Genomic DNA, 17,560 nt, shown 5'->3' with positions numbered 1-17,560 from the left:
CTAATTTATTCGTTTTTCCTTTCGCAATGTATGTGGTTGACAGCATCACCCACTGACCGATTTTGTAATTTGGATATCTAGCTTGGGCATTACCTAATCTTTCCTGTCGTTCCAAAGCCTTTGAATTAGATTTTTGAACCTTTTTACATACATCCTTCATCGTTCGACAGAAATCTTTTACTGTTTCTCCGACTTTTCCGTTTTTCCGCCTGATTACATCAAAAGAGAACGGCATTTTTCTCCCATAGACCACTTCATAAGGTGACATGCCAGTTGCTTCATGCGTTTTAGCGTTGTATACCGACAAGATTATTGGTAAATACGTATCCCAATTAGAATGTTGTTCGTTAATATAATAGCTAAGCATTTTGCCAATTGTCCGAAGACCTCTTTCTGTGCGTCTATTGCACTGAGGGAGTAACGGAGTTGTGCGTAATTTACGTATTTTTAGTAAGTGGCGTAGCTGTTTGATTAATTCAGACATAAAATTAGATCGCTGATCTGTGATAATAGCTTCAGGTACACGAAATGTAAGTATCCAGTTGTTAACTAAAGCTTAGGCAAATGTATTTGCTTGCTGATCTGAGAGACTCACCATAGCTAGACAGTGTGAAAAGTGATCTATAATCGTAAGAACATACTTATTACCAGCAGGTGTATTATGAAATGGTCCGTAGATATCTACCCCGCAGATTTGAAATGGACAAGAAGCCTCGGGGAGCCTCTGTAAAGCTATTTTTAAACGAGAAAGTTCAGATCGTTGTGCGCACGCAATGCAATTACGAATGTATTGCGCAACATCCTGCTTTCGGGTTCCTACCAAAATCGCTCTGCTACGCGTCTGTCGGTTGTCCACTGTCCACCGTGTCCTGCAAGGATATGATCGTGGGCCTCTGCCATTATTTCTTGTCTAAGGTGTTGGGGAACAACAATTCGTGGACCAAGTTTTGTTTTATGGCATAATACACCATCTTCAAAGAAAAATTGTTTTTGAGTTGCGTATTTTTTTGCATTCTGTATCCTCATCTTGTGCCTTTCTCCAGTCCTCAGTATATCAGCCTGTTGCTTCCAAAAGTGCATCTGCATTCGTGTGTTTTTTGCCTGGGTTATGGATAACTTCAAAATCCATTTCGGAAAGACATAGAGCCCAACGGGTGAGACGAATAGATGGATCCTTTAACCCAAGCAACCATTTTAAAGCTGTGTGGTCTGTCATAACCTTGAATTTCCTAACATACAAGTAGCATTTAAAGTATTTGATGCCATAATTAACACTTAAAAATTCTTTCTCTGTTGTGAAATAATTTCTTTCTGCCGTTGTTAGTTGTCTCGAAGCGTAGACTATGGAGTGTTCTGCGCCATTAATATTCTGACTCAAAACAAGTCCTACTGAATGACCACTTGCGTCACAGGATAAAATAAATTCGTTATGATAATCTGGGTAGGCTAATACCGGACTGTGTGTTAACTTATCCTTAAGGTTTTGAAATGCTGATTCACAATCTTCAGACCAATGAAATTTTGCACCCTTTGTCAATAATTGGGTTAAGGGTTGGACAATTTCAGCAAAAGTTTGAACATATTTTCGGTACTACGATGTGAGACCAATGAAACTTTGTACTTCATTAACATGTTGTGGTGTTGGGAAGTCCTTCACTGCCGAAATTAATCGAGGATCTGTTTTAATTCTTTTTTAACTAATGACTACATTTTTCCATATTTAATGTTAATTTAGCATTTCTAAGTCTGTGAAAAACGTTACGCAGTCGCACAGCATGTTCATTAATGTCTTTGGAGAATACAATAATATCGTCTAGATATACACAACACTGCTGAGTTTTGAGTCTTCGCAATACTCCATCGAGTATTCTTTGAATAGTTGCTGGTGCGTTTTTCAAACCGAAAGATGTTGTTTTAAATTGCCAGTGGTCTCCAGGGGTAGAAAATGCTGTTTTATGCCTATCTTCAGGTGCAACTTCCAAATGATGATATCCGCTACGTAAATCGATTGTTGAAAAGTATTTGCTGTTACCCAAACTGTCAATAATATCTGTAATGTTTGGAAGAGGATAAACGTCTGAGATAGTTTGTTAAGGTGTCTGTAGTCACAACAAAATCTATATCGTTTCGTACCGTCGGGAGACTTCTTTAGAATAATTACAATATTTGAGTTATAAGGCGAATCATCATATTCTATAATTCCAGCATTTAGATGCTGTTCTAAAAATTCATCCAGTACTGGCTGTAAGTGATAAGGATCTCTATAAGGCTTCCTATAAACTAGGGGGGCTATTTCCTGTTGGGATCCTATGCTGTGTGATATCTGTTGCTGGCAGTGGACCTTATGCATTAAATAAATCTTCGAGCTCAACTAAAACTGCTTCTATCGTGTCTCTACCATTTCCTTTCAAATGCTCAATCTTCTGGCGTAATGCGGTTTTATAGGCGTCTGGTTTCTCACCATCAGTAATATCTGATCAAATGAAATCTTCTTCTTCCAAAGTAATGACTGTAGCTACTAATATTCACTTATGCAACTCTTCGTGCTCCACTCCGAAACTGTCAATAGGTACCGGTACTTTTCTTTCTCCCTCGTCGTGAATCCATAAAACACTTCTACGTACAAAACAATGTGGTACATCTAATTCCTCATTTTCCTCTAGTGGCTCTATTAGACACACTGTATCTGTAGGTACCTCGGGGTCAACGGTCATCCAGAAAAGTTTTCCTAAGCCAAATTGTATCTTATCCCACGAATCAACCTTGAAGGACGTTGCACGCAGTGTAGTTGATTTCACCTCCCGGTTGGGGAAATCTTGCGGCAGTGGGCCCTTTGCTGCGGTGTCACCTAGCTGAAACACTCTTCTGCTAAGTTCTACAGTTTGCTCTCTGAGGTCGATTTTAGTGTGAAGTTTATTCAGGAAATCCAGCCTTAGGATCGCATCGTACCCGTCAGTTACCTTTGTTACCATTTCTAGATCTTCTTGAAATTGTTCACCGTGAATATAGAAAATCAATGATGTACATCCTAATGACTTCACTGTACCTCCTCCTTCCCCACTCGATCTATACCTTGGAGGGTCATATTTCTTTTCTCCAATGCATTCACTACTCACTATTGATACGTTTGCGCCTGTATCCAGCAGTATCCTTGCCTCTTTATTCCGTATGGTAGCAGATAACCAGCATTCCGCCATCACATTCGCCTTAATGGCATGAAATTTTATTGGAAACATTCCTGTTTGAGCTTAACTGATTTCTATTTCCAAAAACTTTCTTAGACCTGCATTCCTCGAATTTGTGACTTATTGTTTGACAATTAGTGCATTGAGGTTGTCTGCAGTTTTTTGTAATCTGTCCCTGTCGATCGCACATAAAACATCGTACTCCTGCTGAAAATACATTTCGCTTCTCCTTCTATCTGGTGGCAATGTCTATTTCTTCGAAAGCCGTCGCCACAGATACAGCTTCCGCTAAATTATTAGGAAACTCTGCCGTGACACGACGGGTAGTTTCAGGAGGTAACCCACGTAAAAATATATTCAGAGCTCTATCTTCTGCCTCTTGTAAAATAACTTTATTTGCTTCATCACTAGTTGTCAACTGATAGGTGTTAATATTAACTTTTCTAATCGTATCTACAAAGCTTTCTAACGATTCGTTTTGCCTCTGAGTGACAGTGTTTAATTTTTCACTATAAAATCTACAGCTGTACTGTTTTTGAAAACGTTTAAGTAATCCTTTCTTCAATTACTCAAATGTTGGAGCATTCCGTAATTCTTCATGGTATAATACGTGTGCTTTAGCCTCTCCTATCAATCTTAACTTTGTCATTTCTAAGAGCTGTTCATCTGACCATGATCGAAACTTGGCAGCTGCTACTAAACCATCAAAAAAGGCTGTTATGTCATTGCTAGGTTTACCTGAAAAAGGAGTTACCAAGGCTGCTGCTGAGGAATCTAGGGTGGGAGGGATTGAACAGATTTGCCTAACCTCACACAACTATTTAAATAATGTATTATTATCATTTTCAAGCTGTGCTATTTGATTAACTAAGCTCTGAATGGCTTCCTCAGTAGAAAACGATTGCAGTGCTGACTCTGACTTTGTACGATTTCGTATCATCATTTTACAAACTATTAGTTACGCAATCCTACTGAATTAAAAATATGTTTAAATATTTCCGACAAACTCTTAAAATTATGAGAGAAAATACACTTCTAAATAAAGAAAATATTACGACTGCTATGCAAACCTCTATCCTTTCACACATTAAGCAATACTAACTGTGGACCTTTAGTGACTTTCATTCACACCTCATATTTAGCCAAGGGTTTTTTCTCTGACACCAAATGTAACTGGGAGACCTCTTTTGATGCAAGTCAATTGTCAGGATGAACGTTACTGCAAAGGGCATTTGATTCTAAAGCATTATGTCAGGGTGAAAAACACTAAATAAATTACTTTTTCTCTCTTAACAACATGTGGGCAGGGTGGGTTCTTCCTTGACTCGGGTATGAGGTAGAATAAAACAGCACTTTTACATAAGATAACTTTTATTGAAAGTTTTGTACAGTGGTTTCCTTACTGGATTGTTCTGGCTGGGAGAGCGGCAGCTGTGTCGTATGCAAAATCTTCTGCTTGTGTGAGCAGCGGCGTCTGATTATGCGTTGCGGTGTGTATCTCGTGTCGCTGTTTCGCCCAGTTGACTGGAGACGCGCATCGTGAGGTGGCCCGTTTAATTATTGAGCACGAAGTCGTGAATTGGATGGTGATACCTTGGATGTGGTGTCCCAGTGTTTCTTTTCTCTAAGCAGCCGCGTGTGTCGATGTTGTGCGTCAGCCAGCGGAGCGGCTTGGCGGGGAAAGGCCAGGGTCCCAGACTCGAACCACGGACTCCAGCTTGCCAGTCCTCAGCTGTCAGATCATCATCACAAGCTCACAGGTGACTGCTGATGTGAGGCTGTCTCCTTCCCGTCCTCACGAGTCACCCGGGTACATAAAAATCAGTCTTCAAATACCTTCTAACTTCTGTCTTCTGGCGGCGTGGCTGCTGCTTGCTATTCCATTACAGCGGCGGACTTGATGCTTCTGTGTACGATGTAGTCTCTTCCTGCATGACGGTCTTCAGCATCAACTGAACTGTACTGGAACTGAACTCGAACCAATACTGAACTGAATACTACTGTCGGGCCCACTGTGTCTCGCATATTTATTTACTTCAGTTCACTGGAGGTGAACGACTTCACAGTCATTGTCTCTTCTGTTATGTTGAAAAGCTTCTCGAAGAATTTTCTTGATGTCGGTCATTGGCTCTTGGAATGTAGGCAAGGGCCTTTGTTCACATGTGACAATTGAGAAACATGCGAGCCGGTCGGGCGATGACCTGACGGCTGAATCGACAGCTTCCGCTTATGTGGGGAGGGCGATGGCTTCTCCTGAATGTGCTGACTTCACAGTCATTGGCTCTTGTGGCACGTTGAAAAGCTTCTCTAAGAATCTTCTTAACGTTGGTCATTGCCACTGCTGCTCTGCCCACAGTTTGTCAGTGTATAACTCTTCTAAACTAAACTAAGTTTTTAATTTATTTTCTGATTTCTACTTCACTTCACATTGATTTCACTAATTTATTTACCTATCTTAAGTACCAGTCAACAGCACTCCATCATGTGTCGATGTTTCAGAAACGAAATTTAGTCAAATACTTTCATACTGAATGCCTCCATTGATAATGTACGCTCACACCTTCGTTGCAATGAAGCTTCAGTAAACAATAAGTATTCATCAATTGCCATTTGTGACGTATTCATGAGATTACAAACCAGCAATTGGGATTCAGGTTGCCAATGGCATCTTAACATTTCCTAAGACGAGTGTTAATGTTGTTCCTGCAAAGGATAATTTCGCTGAATGGTAATACCACAGTTTAACTTATACAGCCACGGCACACATTGCTTTGAAAATTGTTTCCGTCTGGTGACACTAACACCCCAGCAGAGAGAAATCTGCCGTAGGATTAATGTCTGTTTTCAGTTATCTTTCTGCTTAATTAACGAAACAGGTATTGTATTTTGTCAGATGAATTAGTAAATCATCGAAAGACATGAGAGACCGTGAAATAAGTGTTAAAACAACCGAGATTCACTGATTGGTACCATAAGCTACAACGTATTCCAGAAGAAATAGTTTCGAATATGTGTATAGCCACAGGGGTTTAGCCGAGCGGTCTAGGGCGCTGCGGCTGGTTCCGGCGGAGTTTCGAGTCCTCCCTCGGGCGTGGGTGTGTGTGTTTGTCCTTAGGATAATTTAGGTTAAGTAGTGTGTAAGCTTAGGGACTGATGACCTTAGCAATTAAGTCCCATAAGATCTCACACACATTTGAACATTTTTTTATGTGTATAACGGCGTTTACACCTCTGAAATTAAGACAACATAGACACATATTTCGTGGATGATAAAACTTATATTTCTGTTGCTGTCTGTTTTTATTGTGATGGGCACTTTCCTTGACACGTTGTAACTTTGTGTGGAGTCTAATGCTTCGCTCATGCATACACTTCCCTCAAGTGTCCAGTCCACGAATATTTTTTGTAAATGTAATAATTTTTGCTTCGAGACTGAATGTCTTGAAGATTTTTGCTGTTTGTGGCTCAGATGAGGCAAGAATTGTGAAATTGGTCCCTTCTGTGTTGGGAAACAGTTTTATAGGTTCTGACGTTTTATTATCATGTCTGTGCAGTTTTCCGTGTGATGTAGGAATTCATGCCGGCCATGCTCCTGAGTAGGCTAAAGAAAGACACACAAATTTGGTGTCAGTTCATTCTTATTCTCCATTTTTATGACAATAAATAAAAATACATACGTTCTACATTGTAAAATCTTTGCTACAAATTAATGGAAACTATACTATTTGGAATCATCTGATATCATATTCAGTTGTGTAGTTCTCTGTCCCACTTGGAGCGCTGCTGTCTCAGAATATAACAAAAATGAGGGGGAGTGTCGTGACTGTATGTGTTAGACTGTGGAATACTGTAATTCCCAACCTCCCTTTCTCAGCTGGGCAAGAATGAAGCAGGAAATCCGTGACAAATCAGAAATCCACGTGTAACGATTTAGGAAAACATTACTCGCTTCCCCGACCTCGCAAAGTGCGTCCTAGCAACAGAGTGACGCGCAGCAAATTATCTTACGAGGCTTAGTTAAAAAAATCCGGACTGACTTTTTAGCAGACAAACAGCGGATGCCTCCATGTTAAACGCTGCAGTGCCACGTCGCGAGTCAACTGCCCTCTTCATTCCTGCTACATGATCATCTGCCGAACCGCCATTTATTTCTGACCGTATATCCGTAACTCATATTGACGTTAATTTTTAGTGAAAGTTGTTAAGTCCGGCACAGGGGTTAAGTCTTTGTAGAAACAACAGACCCTCAACCAACGGACGAAAATACTGAAAAATTTGAAAATTTTATCCGAAAAGACCTTGAGGTGTGTAACCGTACGGTACGAATACCACTCTACTGGTGTGAAAATGTTCGTGTAAAATCTCCCAAACAGTATCTCTATCTATGCTTACAATTTTAGCGTTTACTGCGGCATGCTTTAGGGGACGTAAATGTGTCGAACTATTGTGCCACTCTGGTGGTATTTCGCCATAAAACGACGTCCGCGATAAACCACCTGAGTTGCCTCTTGCTAAAAAGTGTGCTGTTAGGAAAGAGCGGCCGTGTGATAACTGATTATTCATTAAAATTTTTTTTCACGCATTGAAGTAATGCAACAGATGTGAAGCTGGTTCTTTACCTTAAGTGCTTTGTAATTGTCTTCAAGGTCTTGTGTGTATGATAACATTACAGAGTTTCTGTTTTAGAGCTCTAAAATTTAATTCTTTTAATTTCATCTGTGTAAAAATTAGCTGGCTAGTTTTTTGGAACTAGTCTCTGGGTCTAGATTCCAAGGGCGAGGCCTTGGCGACCTTCAATTGCTGTCTGAGTATTTTGGTACGACCTGGGCGTCTTAATTTAACGTGTCACTGGAAGCCTATTGCAGATATGTCTGTGGGGAATTTAATTAATATTTTGTGACCTTCTATAATTATTGTATGATTGTTTAAAAATTAAATTCGTTCTGGTTACTAGTATGTACCTTGTGTAAGTCGTAATAACATGTGATGAATTGTGGTTTCTTATGTTTCGGAAACTAAGCGCCAACACGGGAACAGTCCTAATTCACCAAAACTGCAAAAAGGAATGGCATAGGCTTTCACTTAGATCGATCGTTGAGGCTTTTAAGTAAACTTTTAATGCTGAACTATTTTGAATCATTATTTTTAGTAAGTGCATTGTCTTTTCTTATTTTTGGTGGCGTTTCTAATGCCTTTTGGTGTGATATAGTCTAACTGAATCCTTAGCGCCTTTTAATTGTTTTTGACAGTGCAAGATCATTCACTTATTTTTAGTGTTGCTTCTAACCGCCGTTAGTGTGGTATTATTTAATTGAATCCTTAGTCCCCTTAAATAGTTGTAGACATGTATGCAAAATCGTGTTACGTTACTGGTTGTGGCAGACGCGCGAAGCAACAGAATCATGCTCACTTTAGGTCTTATATCGTCATGTGGGCAATGGAGAGTTTGCTTTCGGATTTTGCGCTGTGTCTAAGATTTCATTTTGATACACACTTTTTAGTCTAATGAAACATTCGGTTTCGTCACGTATCTGAGTACTTCGTGTGCTCACTCCTTTCACTTCGTTTGCCTGGCTTTCTGGAAAGAACTGTTGACTGGGAAAACAGCAGAAAGTTTGCATACCGTATGGCTGGGAAATCCGCAGAAATTTTACGTGCTGTTTAATTAATTCCATTACTACTGTGAGAAAATATGTTATCTTCTACTCACGTATATGTCATGAAATTGTTAACGCCTACATTACGTGGCTAAAATTCGAAATTTTGTGGGGTCATATCAGAAATATTTATGTAACCTATGTGACTAAGCTGTCAACAGTTAAGCAGCCTAGTCCCAAGACTGACAGAAGTAATGGTCATTTCCAGTTAAGGTATTAGTCATCGTTGTGGTGCTAATATGGCAGATGTCATACTTTAGTTCATTTCGTGTAAACAATAAAATCTTTTAAATTTATTATCCAGTAAACGCCTTGGCGGAAAGCGTAATGTACTTCTGCCTTCTAATTCCTTCACCACAGAAAGAAGTAGTTGTTAAGTATATCTGCTAAGTACTAATGCCCAAAAGTATTAGATAGACTGAAAACAGCTAAACAAAGAGCACTAAGCAAAAAACTGAACAAAATTGTGTTTCCACATACATTTTCTATGTCTAAGAAAGGAACATAGTAGACAGAAATAACTCTGTAGCACATGCATTCTAAATTAGGAAGCTTGAGTTAAAAAATGAAACTGAAATCAACAATGGGTATCTACCAGTCTGTTTCCCTATGTACTTTCTCTCTGTGATTATTGTTGTTTTCTGTTCCTTTCTGGCTACTCCTTATACAAGAAAGTTTACGAATCTCAGTTACTCTAAGTACAGAGGTATTATGTCTCAGACTTAATTAGTACTCTTGATTCAGTACCACACCACTGTGTACCAAAGAAATTACGTTTGTGCGTCGCTACCTGCCACGACTGCTGCGTTTATAAAACGTCTTCACAGTCGAGGGCAGACTAAGACGTAATATATAGAGTACTATAGAGAAATACAGTATGGTATTAAACAAGCAAGGTAGTGGGGAGCAGGATAGCTGTGCCCATGAAGGAGTTTCGAGGGATAAAATAGGTTTTGCTGTATTAGCTGTGAAATCATCAGCTGTGAAATCAGCATCGTGGGATGTCACTGCCTTCCTCCAACTTATAAGCTCAACCAGCAGGATAAGTGTATGTGAAGTTCTCTACCAGCTTAGACAATGCTATAGTTGGTAATTAGACATTTATTAAATATATTGTCAGACGTGAAAGAAATGACAGTGAGAGGAAGACAAACGATTGCATGGTTTTGGTAGAACAAAGTCCATTTAACAAAAGAAAACATTAGAGCTCCAACATGTGATATAGTACATCGTAGAATTAATCACTTGACGACAATTATTTCTTTAGTAAGGAATAAAAATATTGAAATTAAGTCTCTTCCCGAGTAGTTAAAGAACAATAATATTCATAGGGAAGCTGAAGGCATGAATAAAACTTGTCACTGGATGTGGAAGAATGAGTAATATTATCTAAGGCTGAAGGAATGCCTTTATGAAGAAAACAAACACCGCTAGAAAGTATCACTAACTTGTAAATACACAATACGCTATGATAGCCAACGTTCAAATCCTGAAGAGATAATCGAAAGTTAAAGTTTTGCAGACTTAGACACAGTACGATTGGAAGTCCCAGATGCTCAGTTACGTCAGTTCAGTTTCAAAGTTCCAGTATGAAGAAATACAGTGAGGCCCAAGGTAGAAAAGAAGACGAGATATCTTATAAGTCCTCTAACGGATCACTAACATGAAAACACAGTATCGTCGTTCGGTTGCTCCGAAGAATTGAGTTCCTCATTCATGAATCGTGACTGCAATCGGCACCTGGCCCAGAAAGCCCACTCGGAGTGAACTGCTCGTTACGGCTCGAGCAGCCGGCCTAAATACAGCTGGGGCACCAAGATAACATAGGCGCTACTTTCTGTCACATGGCTCATTAAAGAGACCAGCGATCTCTATTGCAGTCTGGAATGCTGTCTGGTGGCCGAGCACTTCGTGGCGGAGCTGCGTCTATCTGCGGGAAGGACGATACCTTGGATTTAATTGACAACTTCTCTCGGATGTAACGTTGATTGCTGGCTGGATGGGCGCAAGGATTACCCACAGCGATATAGTAATATCTACACTTATCAGCCAGAACATCATGACCACATACGCAATAGCAGGTATGCCCACCTTTGTCGCGGATGAAAGCGGCGACGCATCGTGGCATGGAAGCAGTGAGGCCTTGGTAGGTCGCTGGAGCGAGTTGGCACCATATCTGCAAACACACGTCGCCTAATTCCCGTAAATTCCTGGGGAGAGGCCGATGCGCTCTGATGCCATTCATCCCAGATGTGTTCCATCGGCATCAGATTTGGCGAGTCTCCGGGGCCAGCACATCAATTGGATCTCGCCACTTGCCATCGAAATAAGTGTCCAAGGAATAGAAAAGCAACTGGAATCACTCAACAGAGGAAAGTCCACTGGACCTGACGGGATACCAATTCGTTTCTACACAGAGTACGCGAAAGAACTTGCCCCCCTTCTGACATCCGTGTACCGCAAGCCTCTAGAGGAACGGAAGGTTCCAAATGATTGGAAAAGAGCACAGGTAGTCCCAGTCTTCATGAAGGGTCGTCGAGCAGATGCGCAAAACTATAGAATTATATCTCTGACGTCGATCTGTTGTAGAATTTTAGAACATGTTTTCGCTCGAGTATCATGTCGTTTTTGGAAACCCAGAATCTACTCTGTAGGAATCAACATGGATTCCGAAAACAGCGATCGTGTGAGACCCAACTCGCTTTATTTGTTCATGAGACCCAGAAAATATTAGATACAGGCTCCCAGGTAGATGCTATTTTCCTTGACTTCCGGAAGGCGTTCGATACAGTTCCGCACTGTCGCCTGATAAACAAAGTAAGAGCCTACGTAATATCAGACCAGCTGTGAGGCTGGATTGAAGAGTTTTTAGCAAACAGAACACAGCATGTTGTTATCAATGGAGAGACGTCTACAGACGTTAAACTAACCTCTGGCGTGCCACACGGGAGTGTTATGGGACCATTGCTTTTCAAAAAAAATGGTTCAAATGGCTCTGAGCACTATGGGACTTAACATCTGTGGTCATCAGTCCCCTAGAACTTAAAACTACTTAAACCTAACTAACCTAAGGACATCACACACATCCATGCCCGAGGCAGGATTCGAACCGGCGACCGGAGCGGTCACGCGGTTCCAGACTGAAGCGCCTTTAACCGCACGGCCACACCGGCCGGCCATTGCTTTTCACAATATATATAAATGACCTAGTAGATAGTGTCGGAAGTTCCATGCGGCTTTTCGCGGATGATGCTGTAGTATACAGAGAAGTTGCAGCTTAGAAAATTGTAGCGAAATGCAGGAAGATCTGCAGCGGATAGGCACTTGGTGCAGCGAGTGGCAACTGACCCTTAACATAGACAAATGTAATGTATTGCGAATACATAGAAAGAAGGATCCTTTATTGTATGATTATATGATAGCGGAACAAACACTGGTAGCAGCTACTTCTGTAAAATATCTGGGATTATGCGTGCGGAACGATTGGAAGTGGAATGATCATATAAAATTAATTGTTGGTAAGGCGGGTACCAGGTTGAGATTCATTGGGAGAGTCCTTAGAAAATGTAGTCCATCAACAAAGGACGTGGCTTACAAAACACTCGTTCGATTTATACTTGAGTATTGCTCAGCGGTGTGGGATCCGTACCAGATCGGATTGACGGAGAAGATAGAGAAGATCCAAAGAAGAGCGACGCGTTTCGTCACACAGGGTTATTTGGTAACCGTGATAGCGTTAAGGAGATGTTTAGCAAACTAAAGTGGCAGACTCTGCATGAGGGGCGCTCTGCATCGCGGTGTAGCTTGCTCGCCAGGTTTCTAGAGGGTGCGTTTCTGGACGAGGTATCGAATATATTGCTTCCCCCTACTTGTACCTCCAGAGGAGATCACGAATGTAAAATGAGAGAGATTCGAGCGCGCACGGAGGCTTTCAGACAGCCGTTCTTCCCGCGAACCATACGCGACTGGAACAGAACATGGAGGTAATGACAGTGGCACGTAAAGTGCCCTCCGCCACACACAGTTGGGTGGCTTGCGGAGTATAAATGTAGATGTAGATCCACGAACCACTCCATCACACAGCTAGCCTTGTGAGATTGGCGCATTACCTAGTTTGAAAACGCTACTGCCATCGTGAAACATGATTGTCATGAGGGGTTGTACATGATATTCTTTGGGCGTCATGATGCCTTGCACGAGCTCCGCTGGACACATGGATGTCCACGTGAATGTTCCCCAAAGCATAATGGAACCACCGCCACTTTGTCTCTGTCCCGCGGTGTAGGCGTCAAGGAGCTGTTAACCCTCGAAGGCGACCGATTCGTGCCCTCCCATCGGCATCGTGAAGAAGGTATCTGGATCCATCAGACCATGGAACGCTCTGCCACAGCGCAAACGTCCAGATCCTGTTGTCACGCGCCCATTTCAATCGTAGTTGCCCATGGCATGGTGTTAACATTGGAACATGCGTGGCTCGTCAGCTGCGGAGGACCATCGGTAGGAGTGTTGGGTGCACTGTTTGTTTAGACACACTTGTACTCTGTGTATCATTAAAATATGATGCTAGTTTCCTGTTTTACCAGTCTGCTTAGCGTATAACGTAGAGTGTAATGAGAGGTGGCCACCTACCCCACGACGTCTGCACGTAGTTTCATCTTTGTTTCCCCACGCGTTGAAAACACTCTCCACAGCACTCCCCGAACACCTGACAACTCGTGCCGTTCTCGAAATACTCGTGCCGAGCCTCCGAGTTATCACTGTCTTCCCTCGGTGAAAGATAGATTTCGCGCCTTCCCTATTCAAAACTCGGACAGTACGCTCATTGGTAGAACACGCACCGTGTGTGCGTCTGACAAGCAGTCATTTCTGGCCAGATGAGGCTTTTATCACCTGCACGGGCTTGTGTCGATAGCAGGTCGGTGGTAATTATGTTGTGGCTGATAAGTGCACAAATATGAGGAAAAACGCGACATTACACGATTACAGGATTAATGGTCAGATTTTTGAAAATATTATCACATTGTTTAAAGATTTTGCTAAGAAGCTGCAGGAAATGAGACAGTCTTGTAAAATCGGCACGGTATTATCGAAGGCAAAAGCAAGACATAGACTTTCTGAAAAATTGTGGAAAAGTGTTGTGCATCTGTAAATTAAGTTCTGAAAGCAGTCTTAAATCAGCAGTGGCATCAATAGTCTTTTGCGTGGTGCTGATTGCAAAGGCTATACTCCGTTGCAATTATTTCACTTTAATAGATGTAAAAGAAACACGGCATAAAATTCTGAGTCTTACAAAATGTTCATTGCAAACAGTTTTTATACACAATTGTTGTTAATCTGCAGCATGTCTATATACCTGAATATCCACGTAAGCTACGTTCACCTTAGACGACAACGGGACATACAGGAATGTTGTTTTAACGAAATTTATTCGCAGTGATGCCGTTAGTCTTTAGTGTCACTGCAGGGGCAATTTATTCAGCTAGTGACACCTCTTGCTAATGTCAGTGACGAGTACTCCTTAATAACTCCACTGTATCGGGAGAAGAACCGCTTGCTTATCTCACAAGAAGAGACAGTCCGAACTATATGACTCGTTAACCAATGTATAAGCTTAACCCTTCATGACCTAAAGGCTTGGCTCGTATCGAATTCTGTTGACCATGTGAAATGACATCGATTAAATGGTGCCTCGAGATGTTTTTTTCGTAATAATATAGTTTTCATGGGTGTACGAGCAAACAGGTCAATCTGTGCTTCGTTTGTTCTATCGGGGAGCCAGAGCGGTATTTACATCATGCATGGGAATGGAAACTTACTTTTTTTTTACCTCTGGAATTCGGTTGGCTATCAGTTGGACGTTATTGACAACCTTGATATGAGACGTCGTCGGATTCTTTTAAGTTACATCCATCGTCAGCTGCATGGCGATATTGAGTCGGAGGGTCAGTTTTATGGAAACCGTACTCCACACCTCTACAATCATCATCTGCAACCCGATCTCAAGGGGCAGTGAACCCCATAAGCACTCTGCCGGATTACTGTCCGAATTATCTCCTAAGAACCTCAAAGCAGACTTCTTTCTAGATGATAGAAAGCATCTGAAATACGTGTGTTAACCACAGTTATGCGATGAAACCTGGAATGTGTCGAACATTCAAGGTAGAGATATTCAATTCAGTTCACCGATTCAGACTTACTGCCACGTTCAATTTACAGTCTGATAATAAGCCCATTTTTCAACCAAGATATTTTACGATCAGTTTAGTGACGTTCAATGTAGGTGTAGGAAATCTAGAGGCATGAGAAAGACAGTTCTCACATTGGGACTTAACTAACTATAAAAATCATCCGACAGTACACTGTCATGCAAGACATGCGAAACTCTACCCTTTAGAGAAAGACGAGTTATACACAAAACGTTTACGAACTGAGAATGAACAATAAGAAAAGAGAACAAAGAATAAAATGAATGAATTAAAACATAACTAATACAAGGATGAAGCCTTTCTCCTGTATTGTTTAATCTGTATATCGAAGTGGCCATCGCGTAAATAAAAGAAATGTTCAAGAGTGGGATCAAAATTTGGGATGAATGGATACGAAGCTTAAGTTTTTCTCATATCATTGCTATCCTTATTGAAAGCGAGAACGAATTAGAAGACATAATGAGCGGAATGAAACTTCTACTGAGCACAGAATATAGATTGAGAATAAACCGAGAAAGACGATGATAGTTAAGAGTAGTAGAAACAGAATTGGTGATAAACAAAACGTCAGAATTACGAACAACGAAGTGCACGATGTGAAGCACTTCTTGACGTATGGGAAAAAAGGACATAAAAATCAGACTATCACAGGAGGAGGAATTTATAGTCAAAAGAAGCCTATTAGTGTTAAAAATGTGTCTTAATAAAGAAATTTCTGAGAAATAACTTCTGGGGCATGGCACTAAAAAGAAGTGTCTCCTGAACTGTGAAGGAAGCGGAGTAAAAGGGAATCAAGGCATCTGAAATTTGAAACTATGGAAGGATACAGAAATGTATATAGAATGGTAAAAAATAAGACATCAGGGATTAACTTCCGTGCCACTAGAGGGGGCTGTGCGGGGTAATAACTGTAGGGAAAGAGATAAACTGGAATACATCCAACAAATAATTGTAGACATTGAGTGTAGATCACAGACAGAATTAGAAAGATCCTGTCCAAATACTGTATCTATGAACTTTACGTGTCATTTCTTAAACTACACACATCAAAAGAAGTTTTGCATCACCCCGTTTCGCAGGACTCCTGAAGGTATATGTTTACTGGGGATATTGTATCACAGACACATTCCCTTCGATTGCTCAGAGATTTCTTTAAACTCACATAAAGATGTAAACAATCATCCATGAGCAGCGCCTATTAGGCGGAGGGGGTCTGACAACCGATCAGTTCCAGTCATTCCACCAGGAAAAAGGTACACGGCTCATGATGTCTGTAGTTCAACCATGCGTACACGGTCAATACCGCGGTTCGATAGCATCCGCATTGTTACTTTGTGCCAGGAAGGGCTCTCAACAAGGTAAGTGTCCAGGCGTCCCGGAGCGAACGAAAGCGATGTTGGCCGGACATGGAGGAGATACAGAGAGACAGGAACTGTCGATGACGTGCCTCGCTTAGGCCACCCAAGGGCTACTACTGCAGTGGATGACGGCTACCTACGGATTATGGCTCGGAGGAACCCTGAAAGCAACGCCACTACCTTTAATAGTGCTTTACGTGCACCCACAGGACATCCTGTTACGACTAAAAGTGTGCGCAATTGGCTGCACATTGCCCAACTTCAGTTCCCGACGTTAATGGCGAGGTCGATCTTTGCAACCACGGAACAATGTAGCGCGGTACAGATGGGACCAACAACATGCCGAATGGACAGTTGTTGATTGGCATCATGTTCTCTTCACCGATGAATGTTTCATATGCCTTCAACCAGACAAGCGTCGGATTCTTGTTTGGAGGCAACCCGGTCAAACTGAACGCTTTGGACCCACTGTCCATTAAGTGCAGCGTCGTGGAGGTTCCCTGCTGTTTTGGGATGGCATTATGTGGAGCCGACGTACGCCACTGGTGTTCATGGATGGCGCCGTAACGGCTGTGCGATACGTGAATGCCATCCTCCAAGCGATAGCGCAACCATATCGGCAGCATATTGACGAGGCGTTCGTCTTCACAGAGGACAATTAGCGCCCCTGTCGTGCACATCTTGTGAATGACTTCCTTCAGGATAACGACATCGCTCGACTAGAGTGGCCACTATGTTCTCCAGACATGAACGCTATCGAACATGCCTGGGATAGTTTGAAAAGGGCTGTTTATGGTCGACGTGACCCACCAACCACTCTCAGGGATCTACACCGAATCGCCGTTGAGGAGTGGGACACTCTAAACGAACAGTACCTTGATGACCTCGTGGATAGTGTGCAACAACGAATACAGGCATGCATCAATACAAGAGGACGTGCTGCTGGATATTAGAGGTACTGGTGTGTACAACAATCTTAACCACCACCTCTGAAGGTCTCGCTGTACGGTGGTACAACTGGCACTGTGGAGTTTTCATGAGCAATAAAAAGGGCGGAAATGAAGTTTATGTTGATCTCTATTCCAGTTTTCTGTACAAGTTCCAGAACTCTTTGAATTGAGGTGATGCAAAACTTTTTTTGATTTGTGTATCTT

Source organism: Schistocerca nitens, chromosome 7 (genome assembly GCF_023898315.1).
Source record: "Schistocerca nitens isolate TAMUIC-IGC-003100 chromosome 7, iqSchNite1.1, whole genome shotgun sequence".
NCBI classification, from domain to species: Eukaryota; Metazoa; Arthropoda; class Insecta; order Orthoptera; family Acrididae; genus Schistocerca; species Schistocerca nitens.
The sequence above is the reverse complement of the archived record's forward strand: the minus strand, read 5'-3'. Positions refer to the sequence as shown.